The sequence below is a fragment of the Alosa alosa genome, chromosome 12, assembly GCF_017589495.1.
Source record: "Alosa alosa isolate M-15738 ecotype Scorff River chromosome 12, AALO_Geno_1.1, whole genome shotgun sequence".
NCBI lineage: Eukaryota > Metazoa > Chordata > Actinopteri > Clupeiformes > Clupeidae > Alosa > Alosa alosa.
In genome coordinates this window covers 32,292,923-32,320,462 of record NC_063200.1, presented here as the reverse complement: position 1 = coordinate 32,320,462, position 27,540 = coordinate 32,292,923, and the positions used below count along the sequence as shown (strand labels likewise).

Below are 27,540 nucleotides of genomic sequence, written 5' to 3'. Positions count from 1 at the left end.
AGTGGTAATGGGATGGGTTGACATGCCCCCTTAAGACCAACATACAAAAAAAAGGTGGACCTCCTAGGCCCTACGGTTCTCGAGATATTCACAGAAAACTGTCTCCGGCCACCTACAGGCCAGTTGGTGTATAGTAACATAAATTAATTTATTGTGTGGCCCCCCATGAACGGAATTCCACGAAACTTGGCGTGCATTCAGAGGGTGTCATAGTGATCTTACACTTCCAATTTCGTGCAGTTTTGACCATGTTAGGTCACAGATACCTGCGATTACAACACCTCATTTTTACTTTTTTGTGTTTAACTAGGTGGCGCTATACATGAAATGAGTGGTTTTGGAATGGGTTGAGATGGCCCCTTGAGATCAACATACAAAAAAAAAATTGGTCCTCCTAAACCTTACGGTTCTCGAGATATTCACAGAAAACTGTGTCTGCCCTACCCTCCTTTCGGGGGGTGCAGACCCACGGGGGGGCTACAGATCAAAACGAAAAACGATGGTTCCATGCTATCCATATGGGGTTACATGCCCACCAAGTTTCGTCTACCCCGGTCTTTCAGTGTCCTGGGAATCCTTGACGGAAATTTGGACATGCGAAAAAGAAAAAAAGAAAAAAAGAAAAAATCTGACTAAACCTATATGACCGCCGCTTCGCTGCGCGGCGGTCATAATTACAATAGTTGCATACGTAATTGCTTTTGCATGGTTGCATGATGCTTGCATGAGAAATACTTCTAAAAACAACAACAACTATATGGGCGCTATTGTTTTGGAATGTTTTCCTCATGTAAGCATCATACACTGGTCGACAAATGGAGAAAATATTGACATGCTTTTTAAAGAACTTAAATTTGAATGCCTGAATGTAAGGATTCAGGAAATGCAATACCAGCTTTTGTGTATGGTAAACAGCGGAGCAGATAAGCGTAAATCTCTGGAGATCTTTAACAGGAAGACTAATAAGGCTACAATAGCTTTTGGCCCCGTTATATTCAAATTTCACTATACAATAGGCCTACTCAATGACAGTGTATTATACAGTCTCTGCTCTGTTTCTATGGAAGTTGCAAGAATCCACATAGTTCTATTAAATGTTTCTAAAAGAAAGTACCTACTGGTGCTGAAAAGGTGAATAGATTGTAGAATAGCCAAAGAAAAACCTTTAAAATCTCTAAACAATCACAAGTAGGGCAGTTCATAAGATTTTAGTCATCTTTAGTTCATGTAATACATGCATTGAATGAACGCCATACCACTACTTAATGTCCAAATGGGCCTTGATGAAATGCTTAATTCAAATTAAATAGCAATCAGGCTATTTCCTCCGATTGAGATATAGCTGATTGCATTCTAAATGGCTTTTTTTATAAAGGTAGGCTATGTTTAATGACAATCAAATTATCAGCATTGTTTGGATACCGGGCCTACCAAGCTGTAATCAAAGCACATCGATTCCCCTCCAAAACAAAATAAACAACAGGCGTATTTCCTCCTGATTGCAGAAAGAAGGACTTGTTTTCTTTTTTCCATAAACGCTTTGCAGTTCCTTGATCAATGGACCTTGTTGGTGTAGTCACTAAATGTGCACAGCATAATTAAGCCTCCTGATGAATGCATATACAGAGGGTGTCCATACACTTCCAATTTCGGGCCTACTTTCACTCCACGGCTCCGCGGGCCAGCAGTTCTGAAGCCCCCAACTGTAAGTCATAACAGATACCTCTCATGACAGCAGACAGAAGGACAAGTAGTGTTTTCTGCTCACATATGACCTTTACTGCCATAAACATCTGCTCTGGCATGCAGTTCATTCCAATTGTGCGACCGTGATGGCACAGATGGACCAGGTGTTTTTCTGGGTCGACAAGAGTTACGCGACCTATGTGATTGGAAGCCTGCCTGCAACACCTTAGCTACATGAACATAAACTTCAGCTGTAACAGAGCTTGTTCATTTGAGTCCACAGCAGAACCAAAGAACCTGGTCTACATGGTGATTAATGATTTTTCAGTGACTAATTTTTAACAGTGTTCTGGAAACAGACCCTTTCCTATTGCTGTAGAATTCCCATCATCTGTGGCAAACATGAGAGTACCACAGAAACCAGTGGAGTAAACCCACTGATAGATGTGGGCCTGACTCACATCGCTGTGGCCTGACATCACGGCTCTCGCCAGGAAAGTCCATAATGACTAAGCCCATGTCTTCATCTACATGGGGAGGTGTACAGTCAGCCCCCAACCACTCAACCCCCTGCATCATCTTGCTCTACATAGACCCCATGCGCTAATACTAACACAACCTCTAGCAGACTAAACATTTCAAAGCACTGATACGAACCTGTGCCTGACACCAGGGGTATGGTGATAAAACTCAGACTCGTGGCCACTTTGGTGGCAGATTCCTGCGTGGGACTCATCTGTTTAAGCTCGTCACTGAAATGGAATTAGGGGGGCAGTGTTTCAGGAGAACGTCAGGAAAACGGAAAACATAACAGCAGAACATGGTGATTCATGTGGGTTCCATGCAAATGTGACCTGGCTTATCTTCAGTAAGACGGGCATTTTAAAATTCAAGACCGGAAAATGGATGTAGAGAAAGCATGATTCAAGGAGAGGTCAGACAGCTCAGCTCAAATTTTGCTTGCTTTGAATCTTCAATGTCAGGGAAAGGTCAATTATATGTAGGTGGTTTAAACCTTAGAGGACTATGATAACCGCATGCATAGGTTTTCATAGAAAATACCAACTGATCATCATAGAAAAACTAAAACAGAAACAAAATTACATTTTCTATGTCATTGCAACAATTTGTAGTACAATGTGTAGATTATATTAGTTTATAAAACTGAACACACTGAAGAGCATCACCGAACTGAAATTACTATTACTATATACTATAACTATGAAAAGGTATGCTTCATGCAGGGCAGATAAAGTTCATGAAAAGTTTAATGTTCAAAGAAATACATGTAAGTGATAGGCCTTTGACTGAGGACAAAGATAAATGTTTTCCTCCCCCCTGCTAGATTAAACCTACATTGGCAATGAAACAGCTGCTTACACTGCTTCCAGATGACATGGAGATGGCTTTCAGATGCACTGTCTACATTATCGAACTTTTACAGTCTCAGTTCACCGTCTTTGACCTTGTAATTTCCAGTAGTAATGGCTGGCATTCATCATGCCAGTGTCACCAGCCTGGAAAAGCCCTTTATAGGGCCTGTGTCATTTACGGAGAGAAAGAACAAGAGAGAAAAAGAGAAAGAGAGAGAGACGCATACATGGATAGAGCAGCGTGAACTACCCGCACCCTGACTGTTTTAACCAACCTCGTGAACTTGCTAATGAGCGGAAGCATGCGGCCTCAGCACTAGACGATGCTTGCTGAATCAGCTTGCAGTGATGTCACCTTTTCCATGCTTCCCTGAAGCACATGCAAAGGAATCCAAGCCCAATCACCACCCATGTTTGTGAAATCAGCGTCAGACAGTGTTACATAAATGACCTAAGGGCTCAGACGGCTAAGGTTATTTAGGTGCTTCCTTGCTTATGTATATCTGTGGGTACAGTAAGCAGCAAATAAAAAATGAGGTAATGTTAATCTGACAAAAAAGATTTTGCTGCAATGTTATGGGTTTATATAACATGGGTTACATGTGTTTTATATTTAATGCTAATGTTAAATGTTAATGCAAATGAATGATGTACTAAACTGTAAAGAGGTTTACATGAATGAGTTAATACACCATCTATGTTGTATTCATGTTACATCCAATTTGCATGTCCACAGAGCACACTAAAGCTATATCCAATATATGCTAATTGAAGTTAATATATAAAATTATTATTTATTATCTCATCATGTGTGGGCAGGCCATTGTTTCATGAGGTGAGGTATTGCCATGCACACAGCATGTAACCTATTGCGGCATAATGCTTAGCGGTGAATAGACAGACATGCTTAGCTTTTGGGAAATAGCAGTCATGTATTGCACAGTAACTCATGTGACACAAAATATGGTTACACTTTACTTGACAGTATCAACATAAGAGTGACATGACACTGTCATGAACGTGTCATAAACAAGTTATAAACGTTTATGACATAACGCTTCTGTCATTAAGTGTCATTCGTTTTTGTAATAACAAGTTAGGGTTAGGATTAGGATTAGGTTTAGGTTTAGGTTTAGGGTTAGGGTTACAGTTAGGGTTCATGTGTCATGTCACTCTCATGTCGATACTGTCAAGTAAAGTGTTACCCAAAATATTATACAGGTGACTTTGGGTATTCAAAGGAGGTGACATCAAAAGCTTTTTCCCCTCATTTTCGTATGTAAAAAAACAATGAAATTTCAAGCCATGAAATTCTAGGTTGGCTTGTTTTCAGGGTTTATTTGAGGAGCCATCATTTTGACATTTATTTGCTTAAGCCATGTGCATGGCAAATTTGTGGCTTTTCAAGCTGGAAAGAGGAGTTACATAAGAACTCCACAGCCGCTACGGATGGCCCATCCCAAGTACCTTAAAAATAGGGAGTTTCATCAGTTTCTTAAAAATAAACAACCTCTGAATAGGAAAGGCACCGTTCTCATTTCCCCTCCTAGTACAATTGGGACCATTGCGTAAGGGATAATGTATAAAACGCCAGTGATTATCAGAAAATAAGTCCTGACAGGGCAAACCAGACCCCGATGTCTTGCTTTGCCCTGAAGGGACTTATTATGGTTTAGTCAGATTTTTTTCTTTCTTTTTTTTTTTTCTTTTTCGCACGGCCAAATTTCCGTCAAGGATTCCCGGGACACTGAAAGACTGGGGTACACGAAACTTGGTGGGCAAGTTTTGTGTACCACAGATGGGCAAAAAACTTGGGAGGGTAGGGCAGACACAGTTTTCTGTGAATATCTCGAGAACCGTAGGGTTTAGGGAGAACCTTTTTTTTGTATGTTGATCTTAAGGGGCCATGTCAACCCATTCCATAACCACTCATTTCATGTATAGCGCCACCTAGTTAAAAACAAAAAAGTAAAAATGAGGTGTTGTAATCGCAGGTATCTGTGACCTAACATGGTCAAAACTGCACGAAATTGGAAGTGTAGGATCATTATGACACCCTCTGAATGCACGCCAAGTTTTGTGGAATTCCGTTCATGGGGGACCACACAATAAATTAATTTATGTTACTGTACCCCAACTGGCCTGTAGGTGGCCGGAGACAGTTTTCTGTGAATATCTCGAGAACCGTAGGGCCTAGGAGGACCACCTTTTTTTTGTATGTTGGTCTTAAGGAGCCATGTCAACCCATCCCATTTCCACTTATTTCATGTATAGTGCCACCTAGTTAAAAATTAAAAAGCAAAAAATTAGTTGTTTTAATCACAATATCTCTGGCTGACATGGTCAAAACTGCACGAAATCATTATGACACCCTCCTTCAGCCGTGCCTACTGGTCGGGGTTCGAACCGGCAACCCTCCGGTCACAAGTCCGAAGCACTAACCAGTAGGCCACGGCTGCCCCCACACACATACATTACAGTAATCATACGTATGCCACATAAACACACAGTAGATATATGTATGCATGCATGCACATGCGCACACACAGGCACATCCACAAGCACATGCACGCATGCATGCACACACACACACACACACACACATAAACATGCACAAATGCACACAATTCAACAATTTCTCAAAATTATGAACAGGCAAGATGGGGGTGGGATTGTATAAAATGTATTTTACATGTGAAATCTATGAACTAATTTTTTTTTGGTACTTGTTGTCTAGCAAATACCAGGGAGAATTGAATGTTCATAATGCAATTCAGTGAGACAGTTAGAATCATATGCCTTTCACCTTTTGTTTTTAGCCAGCAGCCAGACCAGCAGATACACTGACTTTGCTGAATTACTGAAGCTAAGCAAGAACAAAGTAGGAAATGAACACAATTTGCCAAGTGTGACTTATTTTTGTGGAAAAATGTGCCGGACTGGGCGGCGGTCATATTTTGTACCACTCTGCGGTACATCTATTTTTCCCAATAATGACCGGCGTTGTATACATTATCCCACTTATTATCCGGCTAATTGCCAACACAAGAAAAATAAACTTAAGATGATATGTCTTTTCATATTTATTTGTTCATTAATTTGGTCATTATACGTTTTCAGCGGTAATTACATGGATTTATAATTTATCGGTAGAACGTTGGGAAATTCCATTCAAGTCAATGGAGCGTTCTACTAGCTACTATACTGTAACTACTATAAGTGTGCTATTTTATTAAGCTTTAAACTGTATCTGACTTTCTTTTAGAGTGCCCATGCTATCATAACTAATAAGTGTAAAAATCTAGAACAGTTTAACAATCACAATTAATAACAGAACACTAAATGTTTGGATATGTTTGAGTTAGTGTAAGGGTTAGGATTTTGGATCATTGCAGTATTACACTGCTTTTAATGTCATCATTACTTTCTGAGGGCATGTGTTACCAAATGTTGTGTGTTACAATTACACTTGTCTCTCTATATTTGGAAAATAATTTAAACGAAATTAAATAGTAAAATACGGTTATTATGGGTTTGTGAGAACAGTGAGTTCAGCCTAGAGCAGGTTCAAACAAAGGTTCAATGCTGAGACCTCAGTGAATACTAACATCTGAGAGACGTCCCAAAAAGTAATTGAGCAGGCACATTGTTTCTTGAAATTTAAAGACTGCATTTCTGAAGTACAAATGTTAAAATACACATATTGATATAAATACACTATGCACACGGTTTTTATAGTTTTGATTTACAATAAGGTCACACAAATATTTGTTGTTTATCCCCTTCCCCTACTCAATGGTCTGAGTCGGGATTTGACAGTTTAAATGAAATGCAAGAGTAAATGTGTCTACAGTCGACAAGGCCCTTGAACTGACAGGCCTCCAAGAATAATGCAAGTGGATTCTTACCCATCACTATTTGGATTCACATAATTTCAGATAGGAAGGAGTCTGAAAAAAGGTCAGGCTTTAATGACTGGACATGCCCCCTGACCTTCAGTAGTAGAGGGCAGCACTCAGTATGTCATCTACTGTATTATTATCTATCATTTTATATCATTGCCATTTCTCTGTATATGTGGATCAATATGTGTTTTGAATGTCAGTAACTTACTTTAGCATTTCTGCTGGCATTGAACTGGCTCCTGAGGCTGACATTTTTGTTTTCTGATATATTTGTGTGTATAATTTATTCTTGATGATCTGTATGTGTTGACGCCACATACAGTATGCATGAATGAATGGATGTCTACTACTGTATTACTACACTACTATGGATCTACTAACAGGATCCAAACAGGATGCAATCAGAGCAGAACATTTTCTTTACTTTTACATTTTTCAGGTTTTACTTGCACGCAAACTCTTGGTAGATTGATTTAGTGGGCATCATCTCATTACTCGTATGTCATGAGTCATTCTGGGAGTGCTGACAAATTAATCCAGTTGATAGGGCAGGTATTAATGTGATGTCCGTTGTACTGTCCTACTCCTGTTTGTTTTTTTCAAAAACGAATTACTGTGTACAGCTATACAACCTTGTATAGGGAAAAACATGACAGATTTTTTGACAAATTATAACAAATATTTCAAACTGCTCATTCAGCTATGCTACTTCACTTGAAATTGGCTGTAGCAAGCAATCAGCTTTCAAGTTCATACATTGTACTACACACTGTATACGTGCTAGAAACTGTGTGGTTATGTGTATTCCCTATAGTAACATAGTTGCAAACATCTCACAAGCAAGAGTGAAAGAGAAAATCTGGGGGTTTTGGTTAAATGCTTGGTTAGTCTTATTTTCGGCTTGAGTCTGATCGGAGCTCAATGATGAAAGAAAATGTGTCTTGAATCCATCTCAATTAGGAAGCTGATGTCAGGTCCCATTAGTCTAAGGTCAAGACACAGATCTCTGGTTAACATCAGTCTGCTGTCCCTGCTGCATGTGTGTGTCAGTGGTTTCTCGCCATGACTGAAGCGCAGAGCAAAATTGGGCCATTCCCTAAGGGTCTGGTCAATACACAATTAAAAATACAGGACACACAGTCACGTCTCGTATGAGCAGACTCCAATGCAGTGTCCATTGCAGTCATTACACTGTGATCACTGTCTATCATTTAGATTGCACTAATCAAAGCCTAACTATCTGGTGCCAGATTAATCCACATCACAGAACACTTTAGTCTTGTAGCCTCTATAGGCGTCTATATGTACAGTAGCAGGCATTTCCAACACAACTGTCTTATGGCTGTCAATCAATACTGCCTCTGCTCTGTTTTTGTCATCAACAGACTCCAAACCTTGTTCTAACCCTACCATCTTACGCTCATACTAAATCCATTCCTATTTATAATTAACTTTGACCATTAACCAAAAACAATGGGCACTGTATGGTCAGTGAAAGGTGAACATTCTGCGGTATTTTCAGTTTATCATTCAGACTCTTGCTCCAAAAAGCAAGCATAGATTCTGTCTCTAACTTTGCTAAGATAACTGCCCAAATGTAATAATTCATTTTATTTGTATAGTGCTTTTCAGAGACCCAAAGTCGCTTACAGAATGGGGAAACAGAGAAACAAAGGACAACATACAGTACATACATACATACACACATACAGTACACACGCACACACATACATACATACATGCATATAAATACATACAGACACAAGAGCAGCAGTGAATTGAGGAATAAAAAAAGTAAATCATAATGGTACAAACATCGAAGACAAGAGCAATAGTGGAATGAGGAATGAGTAATAATAGTACAGACATCCAAGACAAGACAGGAGCAATAACAGTCACAGTGGGGGTAGAGTTGCGGGGGAGGGTGGCGGGGTAGGGGGAGGGGGTAACGGGGTATGAGGAGGGGAGAGGGCAAGGGTGGGGATGGTTATGGGTAGGGGAGGTCGTAGGCTTGTGAGAAGGTGATGGAGAGCTTTAAAGGTCAGGAGGAGTATTTTGAAGGTGATGCATTGTTTGATGGGGAGCCAGTGGAGAGTGCAGAGGACAGGAGTGATGTGTTCACGGGACCGGGTGTAGGTGAGGAGGTGAGCAGCAGAGTTTTGAAACATTTGGAGTCTATGGAGGGAGTGAGAGGTGATGCCAGAGAGGATGGAGTTGCAATAGTCCAGACGTGAGGAGATGAAGGCATGGATGAGGGATTCGGCAGCAGAGGGGGTAAGGCAGTGTCGGATCTTGGCGATGCGGCGGAGGTGAAAGTATGAGGTCTTGATGATGGAGCTGACATGGGGATCAAAGGAGAGGGTGGGGTCCAGGGTGATGCCAAGGTTGCGTGCCAGGCGGGAGGGAGTGATGGTCGAGGTGCCGATGGTGAGTGAGATGGGACCAGTTTTATTGAGGGTGGATTTGGTGCCTATGAGGAGGAGTTCAGTTTTGTCACTGTTGAGTTGGAAGAAGTTGTGGGTCAGCCACGATTTTATTGTGGAGATGCAGGTTTCAATGTGGCTGAGGGGAGGGTTATGGGTGGATGTGGTGCTGATGTAAATCTGGGTGTCGTCGGCATAGCAGTGGAAGTCAAGGTTGAGTTTGCGGATGATGTGACCAAGGGGGAAAAGGTAGCAGATGAAGAGCAGGGGACCGAGGACTGAACCCTGGGGGACCCCCTGCGTAACAGGAGAGAGGGTGGAAGAGTGGCCAGCGAGGGAGACAAACTGTTGCCTGTTTGTGAGGTAGGAAGTGAGCCAATCGAGTGCAGTGCACTCAACACCCAGCTGGCGCAGCCTTGCCAGGAGGATGGTGTGGTTGACCGTGTCGAAGGCTGTGCTGAGGTCGAGTAGTAGCAGGATGTTGAGGCAGGGCTCTACAGTGCGCCCATTTCACTCGCACATGCGAGTAAAAATAATGCTGTGCGAGTGCAAAAAAATATTTAGGCCCACTGGTGCGAATAACTTCAAACCATGTCAATGTTTGTCTACAAAATACACCGCAACATCGAGAAACATTACTGGTGCAGACCATAGAATCACGTCGCGAATGCAGCATAAAAACTACACCTCCCATCAACGTTAGCAGTTTCATGCCAGACTCGCTAGTAGTCAAACTCTATCAAATCCAAGAGTCGCGAAAAAAGCGGAAAGTTAGACTAGCCAGCCAAGATGCAAAGATTGAAGAAATTAGTTCTTCTATCCACCGAATTCATTGGATATAGGAGGAACAGGATGAGATTCTGAGAATGCAGTGAGAGAAGGAAAGGTAACCTAACATGCCTTTAAGCCCAGTTGACGTATTGGCTGCAATATGCAAAATATAGCTGTAGCGAACCGGCACAAAAGTAGCCTCCCGTAATACTCCCATTATATTCAAAGTTAGAACGCTCCTGACAACTCCAGGCTTCCACGCATGCTTGTTTGTTTACACCGAGTGTGTGTAAGTGCAAAACGAAAGTTTACGAAAGTTTGCCTACTGCCCCCATCAATGCAGATATTTCAAATAAAAACTAAAAGTATAAAACATATATCCTTGATTAGCCTATGTTGGGTTTTGTGGAAGAGAAAATGGACTGTTTTAGTAGTAGTATTAGGCAGTATGCAGTCACCATGGGCATATTTGGATTAGCTACAGATGGATTCACAAATAAACAAATTAGCCTACATTTGGCAGGATACTTGATATACAGGCTAAATGCAAATATGGCAATGTATTATATTATTTTACATTAACAAAATGTAGGAAAATAAAACAGACTGAAAATAAAGTAGGCACTGATCTTTAAAATCCTGTTTCCTGTAGCCTAAATGTTGTCAGTCATTCTTAATATTCGCAATTGGTGCACTGGCATGTTTACAAGCCCCCATAGGGGGGTATCCCCCGTAAGAAAATGTGTATATTTTAATGTTTACTGTAAATGCATCAATCTGGTGAAATTCAGAGGTTAGACTTGCTTATTTTTTTTTATCTATTGATGGAAATATATGTGCTGTAGCCTAAACTATTTTGCACTTCAGAATTTTAACCATGCACACACAGGTGGAATAGTTATGATGATACTGCAATAAGTCACAACTACAAAGCATAATTGCTGAATTTCACAGTTCAGCAATGGTCAAAAATAGTGTACATTACTCCATGAAATTATGCAAAAGTGGTCACCTATGTTGTTCAGCTACTGTAGTTAATCTAAGATAAGCTAGTTATCTTGGTCATTGTAATGGCCATCTAAATGCTATATCTTCCTTTTTCATGACAGTGAATATCCCATATCTGGGAAGGTATGATGTGATAATATTTGCATATGTATTATGTCAGCCTACTGTATATATTTGCATCTCATGATTTTTTTCCATTCATATTTGTGCATTAATGTCACTACGAAGCATGCCAGTATAAATATATATTAATATCTGTGTAGGTGGGATTGTCTGGAATCTAGCAATATGGTGTAGACAGACTGTGTGCATCGTTGGTATGAATTAATCTATTTATTTACTACTTTATCTGAGGTGCTGGAACGTAGCTCTGGACCGCTCAAGCCCACTTTAACCCCTGGGTATTGCTAAAGGCAAAACCCTACTCATCATGTGTTATGTGGACTCTTCACATGGGCTGGTATCCATGTGTGGGTGAGGTCTTTAGATCCCTTCACACACAGCCAAAATCTCTAAACTCCTTCCTTTATGGACACAAGCCAAGACCTTTTTATGTGGAAAGCTAAACAGACTGCAGTGAAACATATCATGGGTCGGACTTATAGAGCAGTGATGAATTACCATCATGTGAAATTATGGTAAGTGAAGGGATGACAGGTAGCTATGTAGGTGTTTTATCAAATGCAGTTGCTAAACGATACTTACTGAGTAAGCTGCAGTAGCATGTGTCTGAGCAGTGTGGTGATTTTCTGTTGTCAAACTTATTTCCTACTCACAAGGCCAGCCGTGACGCCTGTACTTTGTTTTAAGACTGTACGTATAAGGGCCGCTTCTTGAAACCCTGTCAGCATGTTTACAATAACAATGTTAATCTCTACACTTGTTTGAGTGACTCAAAACATTTTAACTTTGAGGTCAACCTTCAGAAGGTGTTTCACTGGCTACATTTTTTTTTTAAATCAGCATATCTGATGGTAACTATCAGGCCCGGATCTAGGCTGCTCAGATTGGGGGGGCAAATAGAAATTTGGGGTGGGCAAAATGAATACACCCCCCCCACCACCGCTCAGTTTCAACTACAAATGCCTTACTTTTCACCTTAAAACCCGTATCTAATAGCAAGCATGACATATTACATAGAACTGTTAATCATAGCCCTGATTTTAATATTTACAGATATCTAGGCTATTTAACATTTATTTTCTATGTGGCCTGTTATGAAATCATGTATTGAACAATTAAAGCACAGTTCAGCTTTAAGAAACTCAAATAGTCTACATGCATGCTTAGCATTTTGTGATCATTAAGGCTACTTTGACAAACTCTTAGTCAGCTGATTTTAATATTTACAGATATCTAGGCGATATTTGTAACATTTATTTTGTATTTGGCCTGTTATGAAATCATGTATTGGATAATTTAAACACACTGTGAAACCTGAAGCCCAAAGTTGGAGACATACATTTAGACATTGCTGCAAATGTAAAACCGGATTACTCTGGAATGACTATAACTGTACAGGGGAATGCTTTACACCTTTGTAATCGGTACGGTCTGCTGTTTCTTCTAATATATGGTTTGTCATGTGTTCGGGAAAAATTCGTGAAGTATTCCACCGAGATGAATGGGTAGGGAGATGGGCGCAGAATGTAACCTGATAAATTAAAGTTACTTTTCTCGCGAACCGTTTACCACAACAAATTGCGGCCAACATCAGAGTAGGCTATTGGAGTCTAGGCTACTGTAGTTCAGCAAAGAATGGGTGAATATGGACACACTTTCTTTCTTGCCGTCACATTCTCCACTGCTTACAGATATCCCTAATAGACCTGTAAAACACACAATACAGTAACACACATGCACATGCACAGACCACTGTACCAATTAATACATCTTTCTTGGGTTTGCTAATTGGAGGAAACACTATCAGCAATTGGGTGAACCAATTGGGAAAACCAGCAATGCTTAGTTTAAGCAATTCTATCCAAGATACCATTCACAACAACAGGGTGATTTTCAAATGACAAGACGGCCATCATCTAAAAACAATCAGGACCAAAACCACAGTAAAAACAAAACAGATGAATTACAAAACAATTCCTATAAATTCCCAATTTATTCCCTTTATCAGGTCTGGGGTAAATTCCTAATATGCTCCCTTTGTCCAGTTTAATTGAAATTGTTGAGTGCTTTAATGGTAATGTATTATCCTCCATTTCAGACAGCACCATGATATATTTTGACAAAGATAATCTCAGTTTGACATTAGAAAACCTGTCCATTTCCACAGGGACCGATTCAAAATGTGTCTGAATTTCTGTTCACAAAAAACTAAACCATAAATTGGTGTCTCCTCAACTTGTTTCCCCACACTCTCTCCTCTGCTCTTCCTCATGCAATTATACACACACAGCTGCAAAACTTTACACAAATGTCGTCAGCCCTTTCACCCTCATGCTGTTGTAATCCACCTTGTGCTTTGCTATTCAAAGCTGCGGAAGTCTAGCCCTTTCTTTCGGCTGTTTGACAGTACTGCAATCCTCAGGATTATCAAACATTTTTCTGAGAATCCTCTGTCCTCAGGTTTTTTTCCCCTGAGATATTGTTCAAAGCTTGACTGTCTGTTGGTCTTTTGTGTGTTCACAGAAACAAGTAACACAGGTGCACAGGACTAAGGCTCCAAAAGAGGCTCAAAGGCCTAAAGTAAAATCACTTCAACATGTTTCACACATTTCTGTTGGGCAAGAGCCTTTCCCTCACTTTAACTACAGGGGTAGAACTCAGGGCAGGGCAAGTTTTACCTTTGATTCTTGTCAGGAGGAAAAAAGCTGATTTCTGCACTGATACATCTTAAATGTATCGAAGGGTATGCATTTAACAGGAAGAGAATGCAAAGGTGGGAGTTTAGCACAAAAACTAGGAGATTTTTCAAAGAGCAGCACATTGCATATTCTCCTTGATGTAACTTCAGGCAATTTATGGGGATTGATTTAGCAGGGAGAGATCATGTTTAATCCACATAGTGAATTCAAGGTGCTCTGTCAAATCTAAACCTTTAAAAATATTATCTGAAGTTAGCAAGATTATATTTCATTTATGGTAGCATACATCTAGAGCTCTACACCTGTATGCTGTGGTTGAAGGCACAAGGCCGAAGGTAGATGAATACAACCTTAAGTGAAAGGGGCAGCCGTGGCCTACTGGTTAGCACTCTGGACTTGTAACCGGAGGGTTGCCGGTTCGAGCCCCGACCAGTGGGCCACAGCTGAAGTGCCCTTGAGCAAGGCACCTAACCCCTCACTGCTCCCCGAGCGCCGCTGTTGTAGCAGGCAGCTCACTGCGCCGGGATTAGTGTGTGCTTCACCTCACTGTGTGTTCACTGTGTGCTGAGTGTGTTTCACTAATTCACGGATTGGGTTAAATGCAGAGACCAAATTTCCCTCACAGGATCAAAAGAGTATATATATACACACTTATAAATGTGTTTAACCACAGATCCATGTGACAAGATGTACTAGATGCTGACTATATCTGTAAGAACATGTGAGTCTATTTGAACTCCAATGACAATGATTTTTCTGCATTTTTGAGCAGAACGAGCAATAACAAAATTATCTCTTGTATCTTATGTCCCAACGATACCAGAAAATCTATACTTTTCCGTTGCGTGACATAAAACATTTATTGCTTTCCTATGACAGAGGGAAGCATCCGGTAGACTGTCTTTTACGAGTGACCTCGGCCTTGCGGAGCTGTGTTGAACGAGAATCTGACAGGAACTGAGTGTGTCAAAGATTGCCCCAGGGATGATTCCGCTTCCTTCTTAAGCTTTACTTTGATTTAGATAACAGAGCAAATATACTTATGTAAAGGATAATAAGATTACCATTGCACGGGACACGCGGCCAAGTCTGATAAAGGTTGGAGATTGGAGTTGAAGGCCCTTGCGGTGATGTGAAAGAGATATACAGTTGCAGAGTATGCTGTCCATTAAAATTACAAGAAGCACAGAGGTGAAAAAGAATGCCATGAAGAGTGCATTCCAGTTGGACTTCCTGCAGAAGCTGCAGCATATCTCCACTGTCGTATTTCCACAGATGTCAGAAAACTCATTAGCCGGCCATGACATCCTCTGACAACTGGAAATCTGAATATTTCATATGAGTCCAGGACCCCTGGATACTTGTCAAGTTGAGAGGGAGATCAAATTGATACCAAGAAAAATAGCTGCAATCCTTCCTTTGGCTTTGCAGTTACTGTGGGGTGCAACTGACATGTGCTTTACATGATACGATCTCTTCTAGTCTTTCATTCCATTTATTGTGGTGAACCACTCCAGTAAACAATCAACTCTTTATCCTTGAGCAGTAATGATGTCAGAGCCATCTAATATCGGTGCTGCAATTAATTAAAATGGGAGGCAGATTTGTTTTCCTTCATTTGCAACTAGACAAGATATTCAGACATTACAGCGTCTCCCTTGCAGGCATGTATCCACAAATGAGGGCCGGATTTCTCAGAGAGCATTCAAGAGTACAGGGTGACCATGTTTCTTGCCCGGCTTTTTTGTGGCCTGCACTCTGATTGGTCTATCCTCTAAAGCTTTCACGGGACACAATTCAGTATCATCAATGTTCCAAATGTTCCTAATGACACCACTTCCCTGCCAATTAGTCAAATCATAAGATTATATTCAGCAAGGAAATTTTGCACTTCGTAGACGCATGATCCCTCAATATTCCCATCTCATGAGAGTTTCAGAAATTAGAATTTCAGCCCCAGTATACAGGCATGTCCGGTGTGGCTCATGTTTTCTACTTTACATTTCTAATTTTGATAAAAAAAGACACCAGATTTTACCAGAGTGCTGTGCTCTGTTGAAGCACCAATGAAAAGTGATTGAGAACAGCTCTTTAATATAAGTCAAGCAGAGGTTTGTGAAAATTCTAAGGATAAGAGTCTATGGTCTTAAATGGTGCTTTGCATCAACAGAACTAGTTACAGGTGTCAGTTTTCTATTTATTTATGGTGGGAATTGAGCCATGACCTTGCTACTCTTACATTCTGGGCACTCATCCTTTGACATTATTGTTTTGCTCCATGTGTCAGTCTGTACTAACTGTAGCCAAGAATGTGTTCCTGAATTCTTCCATTGCTCTTCCTCTGACCTAATGCCCCCCTGGACAAGATGGTGTGTGAAGTATCTCCATAGTAACCAAATATTTAAATATGCAGGAAATGCAGTGAGATAAATATTCATGGTTTCCCTTGGGAACCATTTGTCATGGTGTTTGGACCGACAAAGCCAAATAATGGTCTGACAGATTTTTATCTTGGTTCAGACAGCCATTTCTGATTGATACTGCCTCCTGTTTCCCCTATCCACAAGTGGTAATTATTTCATTTTAATGCCTTTGAAGCGATGACATGGTTACAAAAACTAATGTGAATATAATGGCACATCATAAATTGGTGACAATTCATGGTAATTTCAATACGATTCTGTGGTTTGAAAGGCTTTTTAGCACAGGGACATTTAAGGGCAAAAATTGGCATTTGGAAGAATAGACGTGAATTGATAGAAGAGCCCCTTGAGTCTCGTCTGACATGTGCAATCACAGCCTATGCCCCTCTAGGGTGTAATATCTAGGACACCGGTTCTTGATGACAAACCAGTTTTCCCTTTTTGTGTCTCTCGGTTATACTGCAAGTTTCTTTGATTGAGGGCCATGATCAAGGAAACAGACACAAAGATAAATGATTCAGTGATTCTCTAAAAGGGAAATCTTTGGTTAAATCTCTTCCTTTGCTTTGTCATAAATCAACAAACTGTTTTTCTTTCCCTGGGTGGCTTTTCATCACTGATGCTACTGCCTTTAAATAAACCCTTCTTCTGTTTCTGATGATTATGTGCAGATGTCCATGAACACTTTTTAATATTCATATTGGCTAATATAATGCCCATATTTTAACACCAGTGCTAGCAGAATGTTGCATGAATATATTCATATTTTTTATTTGTTTAAGATGAATGCCTCTTTACTGAGGTCTTTCCTACCTGTACACTCAAACTAATTTGGGTCTAGACGTGATGAACACATTGGGCTTCATGTTACCAGAAAATGTGCATAATAGCAATAGTAAGGATTCCTGCTTTTAAGTAATCTATCTGCATAAAATTCAGACTCCAATTGAGTTTATCTAGGTCAGGAGATTCATGTCCTTGATGTAGCCAGGCTCATACAAAAACATCAGACTCCTTCGAAACTATTAAGGCCGAGGGCTTAGACTGTTTTGAGCATTATCATGTAGGCTTAGATGTTAAAACATTACATTTCAGATTATACTACACAGCCTTTGAAAACAAATATTAAAACGAAATATGTATGAGGGGATGTTACAGCTTCTTAGCTAGGCCTTACTAAGTGATCACAAGTTAACCATTCTGTACATTCAGTAGAGAAGGGTTCAGATGGAAAGTCCACTTTCACAAATATGCAAAAATCATGTTGTCTTTACAGTCAATTCCCAGTCATTTCTATCAAATTGTGGTGTGGTTTTTAAAGGTACTGTAGGTTACTCTAAGCGATGCTGGGTAAGGTCACTTCTGTTGACTTTCAAACAAAACAGAAAGCTAGCTCGCTACTTCCTCCCCTCCCTCCCTCCCATGAAATTGAAACTCTCCTAAACTCTCCTCGCGCATCTTGTCTGTGATTTGATGGAACAGTTTGTTATGTTTTTATGGGCTAGATTTGCCCAGGTTGTTTTTGTTGCCGTTTTTGGAGCCGTCCACAGAGATTGCGGTTTTTTAACGGTAGCCTACTCAGGACACAGGCAGCTACAGAGTAGGCTAGGTAAGGTGATATTTGCTGTAAGTGAGATAAAATGTTTTAGCCTAAAAAACGCGTGATATCGCTTAAAGCACCTTAAAATAAAATAAATCAACAAACCAACAACAGTGCTGTTACATTTTAAAATACTGATATCAATATATTTCTGTACATTCATTACAAATTGGCTTACAGTGTTTTGCATCTGAACCCTTATTCAGAATTGTTTTTTAAATGGCATGGCATTTTTGCTAAAGTGGAAGGTAAAATAGCTTAGCCTACCTCATCCAACGGGAATGGCCGCGTCAATGTGGTGAGTCTGCAATCACTGCATCAACTCCACTAATCTACGACTCTACGGTCAGTTGATTTAATTGTTGTGATACCGTCGTCTATTTTTATTTATCAGTGTCTCTGTTCTTTGACGTTTTATAGAGAGCAACGTCAGTTAATTCGTTCTGAACAGCCACTAGATAACTCTTAGCGAGCTGCTAACGTCCAACAACAACTGCTTAACTCCTCACTAAGTTACTAAGAGAAGAGATAGTCTTGGTTTTTCTTGTACAGTATGAATTACCTTTACGTTTGAACAGTAATGTTCGGGTAACACGGTTTTCTCCTTACCAAACTAACAGGACAAGATTCCATTATTTCTCCTGCTAGCAGCTAACCTTCCAGTATTTCATTTTTCCCCCTCTCTCCTGATGTGTGCTCCTGACCTCTGACCTATGGTCATGACGAACTGGATCAAACCAGGTAAGAGAAACAGATAATCCATCAACATGTGAAACCTTGATGTATAATAATACATTGCCATTAAACTGACTTATTTAAGTTCGTTTTCACTTGAACATATGAAAAATAACATCTGATTTGAAGATAGATTTCAAAGATACAGTAGGAAGATAATGTGCTATTCCATTTGGGTTGGATCTCTCTCTAAAAATATTAAAAGATGTAAACAAAAGATGACAGAGATATACCATATTTTGTTTCTTAAAGGAGCTGGTCACTGTGTTTACTGTTGCAGTTGTATCACACTCAATAACACACTGTTATTGCCATACTAAAAAACAACAAACTATTATTGTTTCTATAGGCTATATATTACTTGCAATGCCATGGTTCTTTATGAACTGGTAAGAAAAAAAAATATAGCTATGTATATTTGACATAGAAATTACACAACACAATAACGTTTTGGTAGGCCTACTCTGGCAATGTAAAAAAACCCCTCAATGTTTAATAAATCTGTTTAGTGTAATATCCAAATGATTAACCAGCACCAACATTAAGGGTTTACTTCCTGTGACCTATTTCATGTGGCTGATCACTAACAATCTTATTGATTGAATCTGCTTCAATCAAACTGCAGCTGGAATGTCACAAATTGGCATTGACCTACCCACATCCTACAGTTCACTACAGGATTACAGTATAGCTGTCTGGCTCTGGGAGGGGGGAGCAGGGTAACAGGGTCATATGATCATCAATTTAGCCCTGATGTGCTCTGACAGTGTTTTTTTTTAGTTTATTTTTTGGTCAGCCAGATTTGGATTGAAGACAGTTCTTTCGCTGTTCTCCTCGACAGTCCCTGCATCAGCTGTTACAATGGGATCGGATGCCATGTAGGCTGGAGTGGATACAATGGAACTGTAAGTTACAGTATCTATGCTTTCATAATGGTAAACACTTATTCACCGGTGTGATTTAAGTGGCTGTAATTTGAATGGATACCTATGTGATGCTGTAAACATCTTAGCTTGAGCTTAGCTGTGGAAACATCTTAGCTTGAGTTGGTTGTGAGTCTGTTGTCTTTTTTTTGTCTGTTGTCATAGTGCTTGCGTGTCTCTACAGAGTCAGTGCTGAAACTGCAGAGTGTAGGGTGTTTATGCTGCTTAGGGAAGCTGCTGTGGAGAGTATTTGCATTATATCCTGGTTTATTAAGATTATAATATGCTACAGTTCATGTTAAAACCAGAATGATAAACAGAATATATACTGTAGTATGTCTATATATTTACCAGAGAAGCAGCTTTTTATTTTCTTATATCAAATTAATCTATACTAATAGCTATATTATGATGGTAGCAGCAAGACATTTACCAACTACTGAGGAAAGTAATTACAGTTTTGTCGTGTAACAATTCAGTAATTACTTCCACTCTGATCTTCAGGACATTTCAGTTCTGTTATAAGTTTAATTCATTTTAGTGTTAAATTAAATGAAATTAGAACATAATACGTCTAGCACTGTAGGAAAATGTTGAAAAGTTTCATGTATTTAATTCATGACCATTCATCAATGCCATACCATTTACATGATAAATGTATCCCTCATGGTCCTTTGACAGTGTACCAAATTAGTGCAAACACATGCCTGCAATACAGTACAAAAGAGAAAAATCCAAAAATGTATCTCTACTTCTGGGTGCTGGGGCTTTGAGATTAGAGAACTTTCCAGAATTACCACGCCGACGCATTTACTCCATCCCTCGTTATGAGGCATGCCTGCAGAATAAACTGTGAGTAAGATGCTCAGCAATGTTCATCAGCCCACAGGAGCACAGTTCAGTTGAGGATGGAGCTGTTGCTATAGAAACACCAACTTTGTTTTGGCTGGTTTTGGATAGAGTTCTGTTTTATTAGACGTGCCACGTGTGTTTGTCAGCAAATATTTCCCACCTACTGTAACCTGCAGTGACTTGATTGTTTCCTTTTGTGCAAATTCGGTTGGCAAAGAGTTTTTTGTTTTTGTTCAAACAGTTTCAGATCAAAATGTTAAAGCCTAACACCAAACATCTAGAACTTTACAATTAAACTACATGAAACATGAAGTTGAACTATGAATCAGATGCAGATTGATCATGCAAACATAATCATGACCTAGGCTATCTCTGTATGGCAGTTTGCACGTTGTGTTTGATATTGGAGTGGTGTTGTGGAGGACTTTCGAAATCAATAATGATTTTGGACAGTATGAGTAACAGACTAAACACAGTGGGGAAGAGGAAAGCTGCCTTGGCAATTGAAGTTCTTACAAAGAAATCTTGTTTAGCCTGTTGTCCTCTGCAAATAACTCTAAGTAATACATGTCAATTACTTTGTTTCCGTTTTTATACACAACACATAAACCAAATCTCAAGAATGGCTTCTGGCTTAATTGTATGTGTCTGTGTCAACATAATAAAATAATGTAAGATATTCAGCCCTTCCACAAAGTCATGGGCAGAATGCCATCCTGCTAAGAGGATCCAAAAGATCCATTAAACCTGCATGGCAACCACAACCTTAGCGACCCCAGACATTCTTTTTGGCCCCTGTTGCTACGACTGTCTCTGGACGTGGTGGGTGACGTGAGGGAACGGTCCAAGAAGTGGGAGTGGTTCCAGGTGACTGGACATTTTCCAGGATACAATGACTCTCTTGTACCCCAGCTTTTTATGTAGCCTAATGCTATCAGCTTAAAACATTACCTGAGACAGTTTCCTTCAGAGGACCAGGTTGTAAAGCTCATCCTGTTCTCAGAATTTATGTCATTATTTCTACTCTACATTCCTGAAATAATACATTTTTAATCTTCTGGCTGCAATTCAACTCTGCGTCATTCAAAAACTTTATTATGATGTGGTGAAAGAGAAATATGACATTTCTGGACACATCTGTGAACAAGTTGGCTCAGGACTTTATGGGAATGAGAGAGTTTTAAGACATGTTTAGGTGAGTGGGTTTTGCCTCTGCCAAGATGTAGTGATGTACTGTAGCCAACATGTGCCAAAGTAGGCACAATGTGAAATTCTCTCATTCTCCCATTATTATTAGTCTGAAAAAGCACTTTCAGTTACACCTCATGTAAATAAAAATACATAACAGATGCCACTGGCCTGGACAATGTCTTATTGGAATAACTGCCATCCCCATTGGACTACAATACAAGGTGATATTTCCTGTAGCTGTCCTTTGCAATTGTCAGTAAAATGGCCTCCACAAAGATTGAGGGGATCAAAGTTGCCTCCATGATAGAGGTGAAAGGTGAAAGACAGTTTGAGTGTCCGAGGTCAAAGGATAGACGTTAAGCTAAATGACTTGAGCTGGACCTGAGCACACATCGCTTCTCGGCCTTTTGGCTAAGATCAAGTGTAGTATCTGTTCTTATCAGTTTAATATCTGATACGTCCTCTACCCGAGGACCATATATTAATCTGATTTTTGGAACAGGGAGACGGAAGAGGGGCTTGCTCCGTCCGCTCCACGCATCGACCCGGTATTGCAGTGACTCCAGGAACGGTGCACATCCCTGGGGGCAGCCGTGGCCTACTGGTTAGCACTTCGGACCTGTAACCGGAGGGTTGAGCAAGGCACCTAACCCCTCACTGCTCCCCGAGCGCTGCTGTTGATGCAGGCAGCTCACTGCGCTGGGATTAGTGTGTGCTTCACCTCACTGTGTGTACACTGTGTGCTGTGTGTGTTTCACTAATTCACGGATTGGGATAAATGCAGAGACCAAATTTCCCTCACGGGATCAAAAGAGTATATATACTTATACTTATACATGCACATACAGATGAGAGTGAAGAACAAATGTTAAAGGAGAATTCCAGCGATTTTTCACACAGATCTCTGTTTCTCAAGGTCACCGAGTACTGTCGGTACAAAAAAACCCTCAAAAACAATCGGTTCTACCTAGCTCGATTTTCTCCATCCAACAGCTAGAGCTACCAGGCAGCTACAGTGCTACACTCTGGGGGCATGAACATGAACTAGAACCGATTTCTTTAATTTTTTTCAGTACCGACAGTACTCGATGACCTCGAAAAACAGATCTATGTGAAGAATCGCCGGAATTCTCCTTTAAGTGTTACCTCCCTGTTCAACATAAAGGGTTAATGCTGCAGTAGGGACAGAGACAGCATTCATGTTTCCAGTCTTTGTCAGCAAGCATTCCCAGATGCAGACAGACAGGGCCAAACACGCAGAATGGCTGACATCATGGTTGGATAGGCATCAGTGAAGCTTCTCTTCTATAAAAAGCAGCATGGTTTGGAGCAGGAAGTCAGCAAGAAATAGGCATTTTGTGTGCTTTCTTTTTGTCTCGTTCCCCAGCAGGACGTCTGCTGCACGTTGGTGTAAATGGATTCAGTCTAAACGGTTTGCATGGCGGAATGATTTTTTTTAATGATAAAAAGCACCAAGACACCTCAAGCTGCCAGCGGTGTTTAGACACATGCTAGAGAGAGGAAGCACCAATCAGACACACATATTTTACTATTCTGAAAACTCAGCCAAATCTGACAGTCACCTCATTTGCTAAGTATTTAAAGACTCAACAACACTTTGTACGGTTTATTACGAGATCATGGAAAAAGTGTTGGACTCATTCTAATCATATTTTTTTTCCCCTGATAGCATGCACAGCACCGCTGATTTTAGTTTTCATATTGAAGCAGTATTCACTACTGAGATCATTATTAGTGATCTAAGATAAAGCAGATAATATGACAGGCGTACTTATCGTTTCATAACATCAGTCCCTGGAAACGTAACTCCAGTAGCTTTAGGAATTAGAGCCCATTGTCATTGTTATCAGGCTGATGCTGTTTAGACTGTAGACAGCTGTGACCTGTGATCCGGGACAGACTGTTAGTTTTCCCCAACCTCTTTCATGAAGGAGCCTGCCTCCTCCATCATCAAAACAAAGAGCTGGCCTCGGATCACTCATTACAGTTCAGACTGATGGTAGCTAATTGAGTGTGAGGTGCAGCTGTAACGGAGTTGAACTGAGCTAGCGTGCTAGTTGCCTGTGTAAATCCTCACAGCCAAGACCGCTTCTAACCGCTGAGTTGGAAGCATGGACTTTTAGCTCGGTGGTTAGAGCGTTCGACTCCCATGCCGGTGTGTGTCGAGGTGGCGGGTTCGAGGGCCGTGAGCGGCGGACAAATTACGACCTCTGTTGCCAGTTCAAAGACTCAGACTCCAGTTGTGTTGTTATGTATTTTAGAAATACGTTAGAAATACCATTACATTTTCCAACGGAAGAAGTTTGTGGTGCAAAACAGAAAAAAAACGTTATAGAAATACTTCAAAAGCAGTTAAATGATCAATTGTTCATAGTTGTGATCAAGTGTTGTGAAGAAGGTTGCCCCTGGATTCTTATCTGGGAACAGTATTGTTTTGGATTCAAATAAAATATTTTCTGCAATTTACAGTTATTTGTAGTAGTAGCAGCTGAAAATGTCCACCAACGCAACCCTGTGGGGTACCACAAATGGATAAATGATGCAAGGAAAAGGCAGATATTTTGTAATTTATGAGACAGAGAAACTTTGTGCTTTTTGATCACAACAAAATTATTCTCTCATAAATATTTCACTTCAAAAGAGCACATCTCCCTCTAGGCCTGATCCATGCAACAGTATGTCGATGATGGCACTGTCTGGCTATGAACAAAATAGTTTTGGTAAACAAGGACAGTTGGTTTTAAACACACACGTTTCTACAAGCTCCAGTGTTTCAGTGTGGACCGTAATATAAGATGGATTGTCACTGATGCCATCTTAGCCAATAATCTCTTTTTTTCTTTGGGCACTTATTTCCAGATAATTTTTTTCAGCCGATTAATTCAGGCATCATATTATTTCCCCTTGTAATTTTGCAAAAATGAAAACCTTTGTGGGCAGGCATGCCCACATTAGCAGATTTCTTTGGTTTCATCAGCATTGCTGCCGGTTTCATCTGAGACTGAGAGGCGTTGTCATCCGTGACACATCAGACATAATTTAGACATAGCCAGCGGCTTCTTGTCAGAGTGTAACAAACTAAGATGACTGAAACGCCGCGTCGACCACAAATAATGATCCATCCATGCCACGTGTGGCACACCGTGGATAATGAATTGTCCATACTGGTGGTGGCCAGTGGCAGGAGCTTTCCTGGCAGGATGTCGCTCAGGGTGACGTTCGGTCCAGTGACTCATCTAGGTGTACAACTTTAATGAATTGTCAAGCCTGGCCAGACTTTTTTTTTACTACTGGCTCTGTTTGAATGTAACAAGATGATACATTGAGATAGCTGCTCAGACTCACTGCCTCTGGCGCACTTCCTGCGTCTCTGAGATGGCCTCAGGACGACTGGTGTGTCTCATGCTGGATTTCAAACCAAAGGTCAGGCAGATAGTTCGTCATGTGGAGTAGCTGGGAGCTCTGTAAACCTCAGGATGTGAACTATTAAAGCTGATGTACATGTAGAGGCGAAGACAGGCCATTGTGTCATTTGAGGATGGACCTGTTGCCTGCCTTCAGAAAATGTCAGCCTGTGTTGATCTTACCAAGATGGATTTCAGTGTATTGTAGGATGTTTGAGAAGCATGTTTACATTTTTTCCACACTAGAAAATTATACTGTTTAAAATATCAGCGGATCATGGAGATGTTTTTTTTTGGCGAATTACAATCCAGGTGCTACTATGAATGAGTCCAGAGACATTTTGTTGCGTCGTTTCCCTTCTGTTCACTGTTACTATTTGTTTTATTGTAGATTACTCAGAAAGAGCAAAACAACATTTTTATCATACCAAGCTCCTTTGCATTATAGCAGTAGTGAAACGGGGCCCTGAATCTGAGCATGCAGTACATACACAGCACTGATATCCATACGGCAGTGATACATCCTCAGGAAGTGAAACAACATCACATGAGGGTCTTTAACTGTTGTGCTCATAAGGATATTTAATGCTGACCCGGGACTGTGCACTCCTGCGGAGAGCAGTATGGTAAAATACAGCGCAGGGCGTAGCCCCGATTTTCCGCACACTCAGGCCCAAGGCCGCAGCGTTTTAGCAGATGTGCGTATGGAAGTGGTGCTGGGATGTTAGTGGGCCGTCCAAGCCAGGCAGCCTGCTCCAGCAGCCTCAGACTCACACTGGCCTTGACATGCCCAGGGTGGGAAAACGCTAGAGTGCTGGTCAAAGAAAAAAAGAGACCTGCTCTGACCTCCTGGAGAAGGCTGGCAAACACTAAACTCAGCTAACTGGCATGGGTTTTTTTGCCATGGATACTGCTTTTAAGTCCTGATTTTCCCCATGCTTTAGAGAATGGTGACAAAATAATTAGGTTTTATCATTGATCATATAAAACATTTTACATTTTGATAGGAGGAAGACATCTGGAAATTGAGCACAGTTGGACTTATTCAACAGGACGAGTGAGAGTGTAGTTATTTTATTGAGCTTGACATATTTGGTTGAAATGACAATATGCAAGACTTATAACATTAGTTCCAAATTTGATATTAGGACTCACTGTTCTTATATTTCAGTGGCATCCTGCTGATTCCCTGATTTCAAACATTTCAAAATATATATTTTATAATGTAAGTTAAGTGTTGACATCCTAAAATACTCCCTATGCATTTTTTCTGGATCTATATCATTGAATATGTTGTGATAAAAGCTCCAGAATACAAAACCAGAAAGCTGCTAAACTAATCTTGACCTATCCCGCATTTTTTCACCAAGTATTCTTTTGGATGCAAACATGCCGAATGTTAAAGACAGGAAATCCACCAGATAACAACTATGACAATGACCTCCAGCTGTTCTGAGCAGTTCGTCAAGGGGCTTTCACTAGGACATCTTAGTGGAAACACTGTCACACTGGAGATGGCTGGAGCATTGTGTCCGGAGGCCTGACTTATTTCTTCCACTGACACCTCCTTATCCCCCATGGAAGTGGTACAGGGTGCGTCTGAGCTATTTGTTTTTACTGCGGTTGCTATAGAGCAATGTTACGGATTGGGTGCAAAGTGAAATAAGCCTTCTTGGAAATGTCACCTCTATATGCAGTTGTAATTTATTGAGGTAGACATTCATGACATAAATGTGTTTTCGCTCTGTCAAAATGTAGCTCGCCAGTGTGTCGGCTCCATCAATATTTATGAGGATCTGACATCGCCAATTAAGCTCTTAGCAGATTGTCTAGCTCCTTTTAATAGTGACAGCCTTATCAACATGAGACAATGTTGCTTTAAGCAATTTGGATATATGTAAAAGAGAAAACGATTTCACTCAGATTGCCCTCTTCACTTGACTTGTACAAAATGGCTTTTTTTCCTTGATTAGGGACTGCCTGGTTTAACTACCTCCCCAAGACATTTAAGCCACTTGACAACTACTGTAGTTCAACAAATAGTTGTCAAAGCACTTCAGCTGCAAGTCGTCGTACTACAGGACAAATGTGCTTTCCTCTCTTCTTTGCATCACATTTGTAGAACAGTGATGCACACAGCTGTTTAAACATTCTCTGTGCCTAACAGAGCGGTGAGAAAAAAACGCCCCATCACAAAGCACATTTTTGTTCCTTTTGGTCTGTAATTAAACGTTGCCACGGGGAGCGGATTTAATGTTCCGATTTTAATTAGCGGCCTATTTGATTTGGTAACTGTCTGCCCACTGAGTTGCCACCTCTGAGCATGTCGGAGTCACTCTCGCCATCAGAATGTGCAAAGGTGCGAACGAAAACACTTGTCATTTAGGAAATATGCTTAACTGA

The 27,540-nt window shown here is 40.5% G+C and overlaps 1 protein-coding gene, 1 long non-coding RNA gene and 1 other non-coding gene across 3 annotated transcripts in view; 2 read left to right on the top strand and 1 right to left on the bottom strand.

Annotated features, from left to right (window-relative positions):
• Positions 1–18,340, bottom strand: part of LOC125304120 — a 30,486-nt gene extending 12,146 nt beyond the window's left edge. Inside the window, exon 1 of the long non-coding RNA XR_007195195.1 lies at positions 18,279–18,340. This is a non-coding gene — a long non-coding RNA (uncharacterized LOC125304120). The remainder of the gene's footprint in view (positions 1–18,278) is intronic.
• Positions 18,254–27,540, top strand: part of tnca (tenascin Ca) — a 62,963-nt gene continuing 53,676 nt past the window's right edge. Inside the window, exons 1-3 of the mRNA XM_048258146.1 lie at positions 18,254–18,309; positions 18,632–18,752; positions 19,527–19,651. The gene's annotated coding sequence lies outside the window, so the exon portion shown is untranslated. The remainder of the gene's footprint in view (positions 18,310–18,631; positions 18,753–19,526; positions 19,652–27,540) is intronic.
• LOC125305277 lies at positions 22,104–22,294 on the top strand. Its single transcript, XR_007195372.1, has one exon. It is a non-coding gene; the product is annotated as a U2 spliceosomal RNA (small nuclear RNA).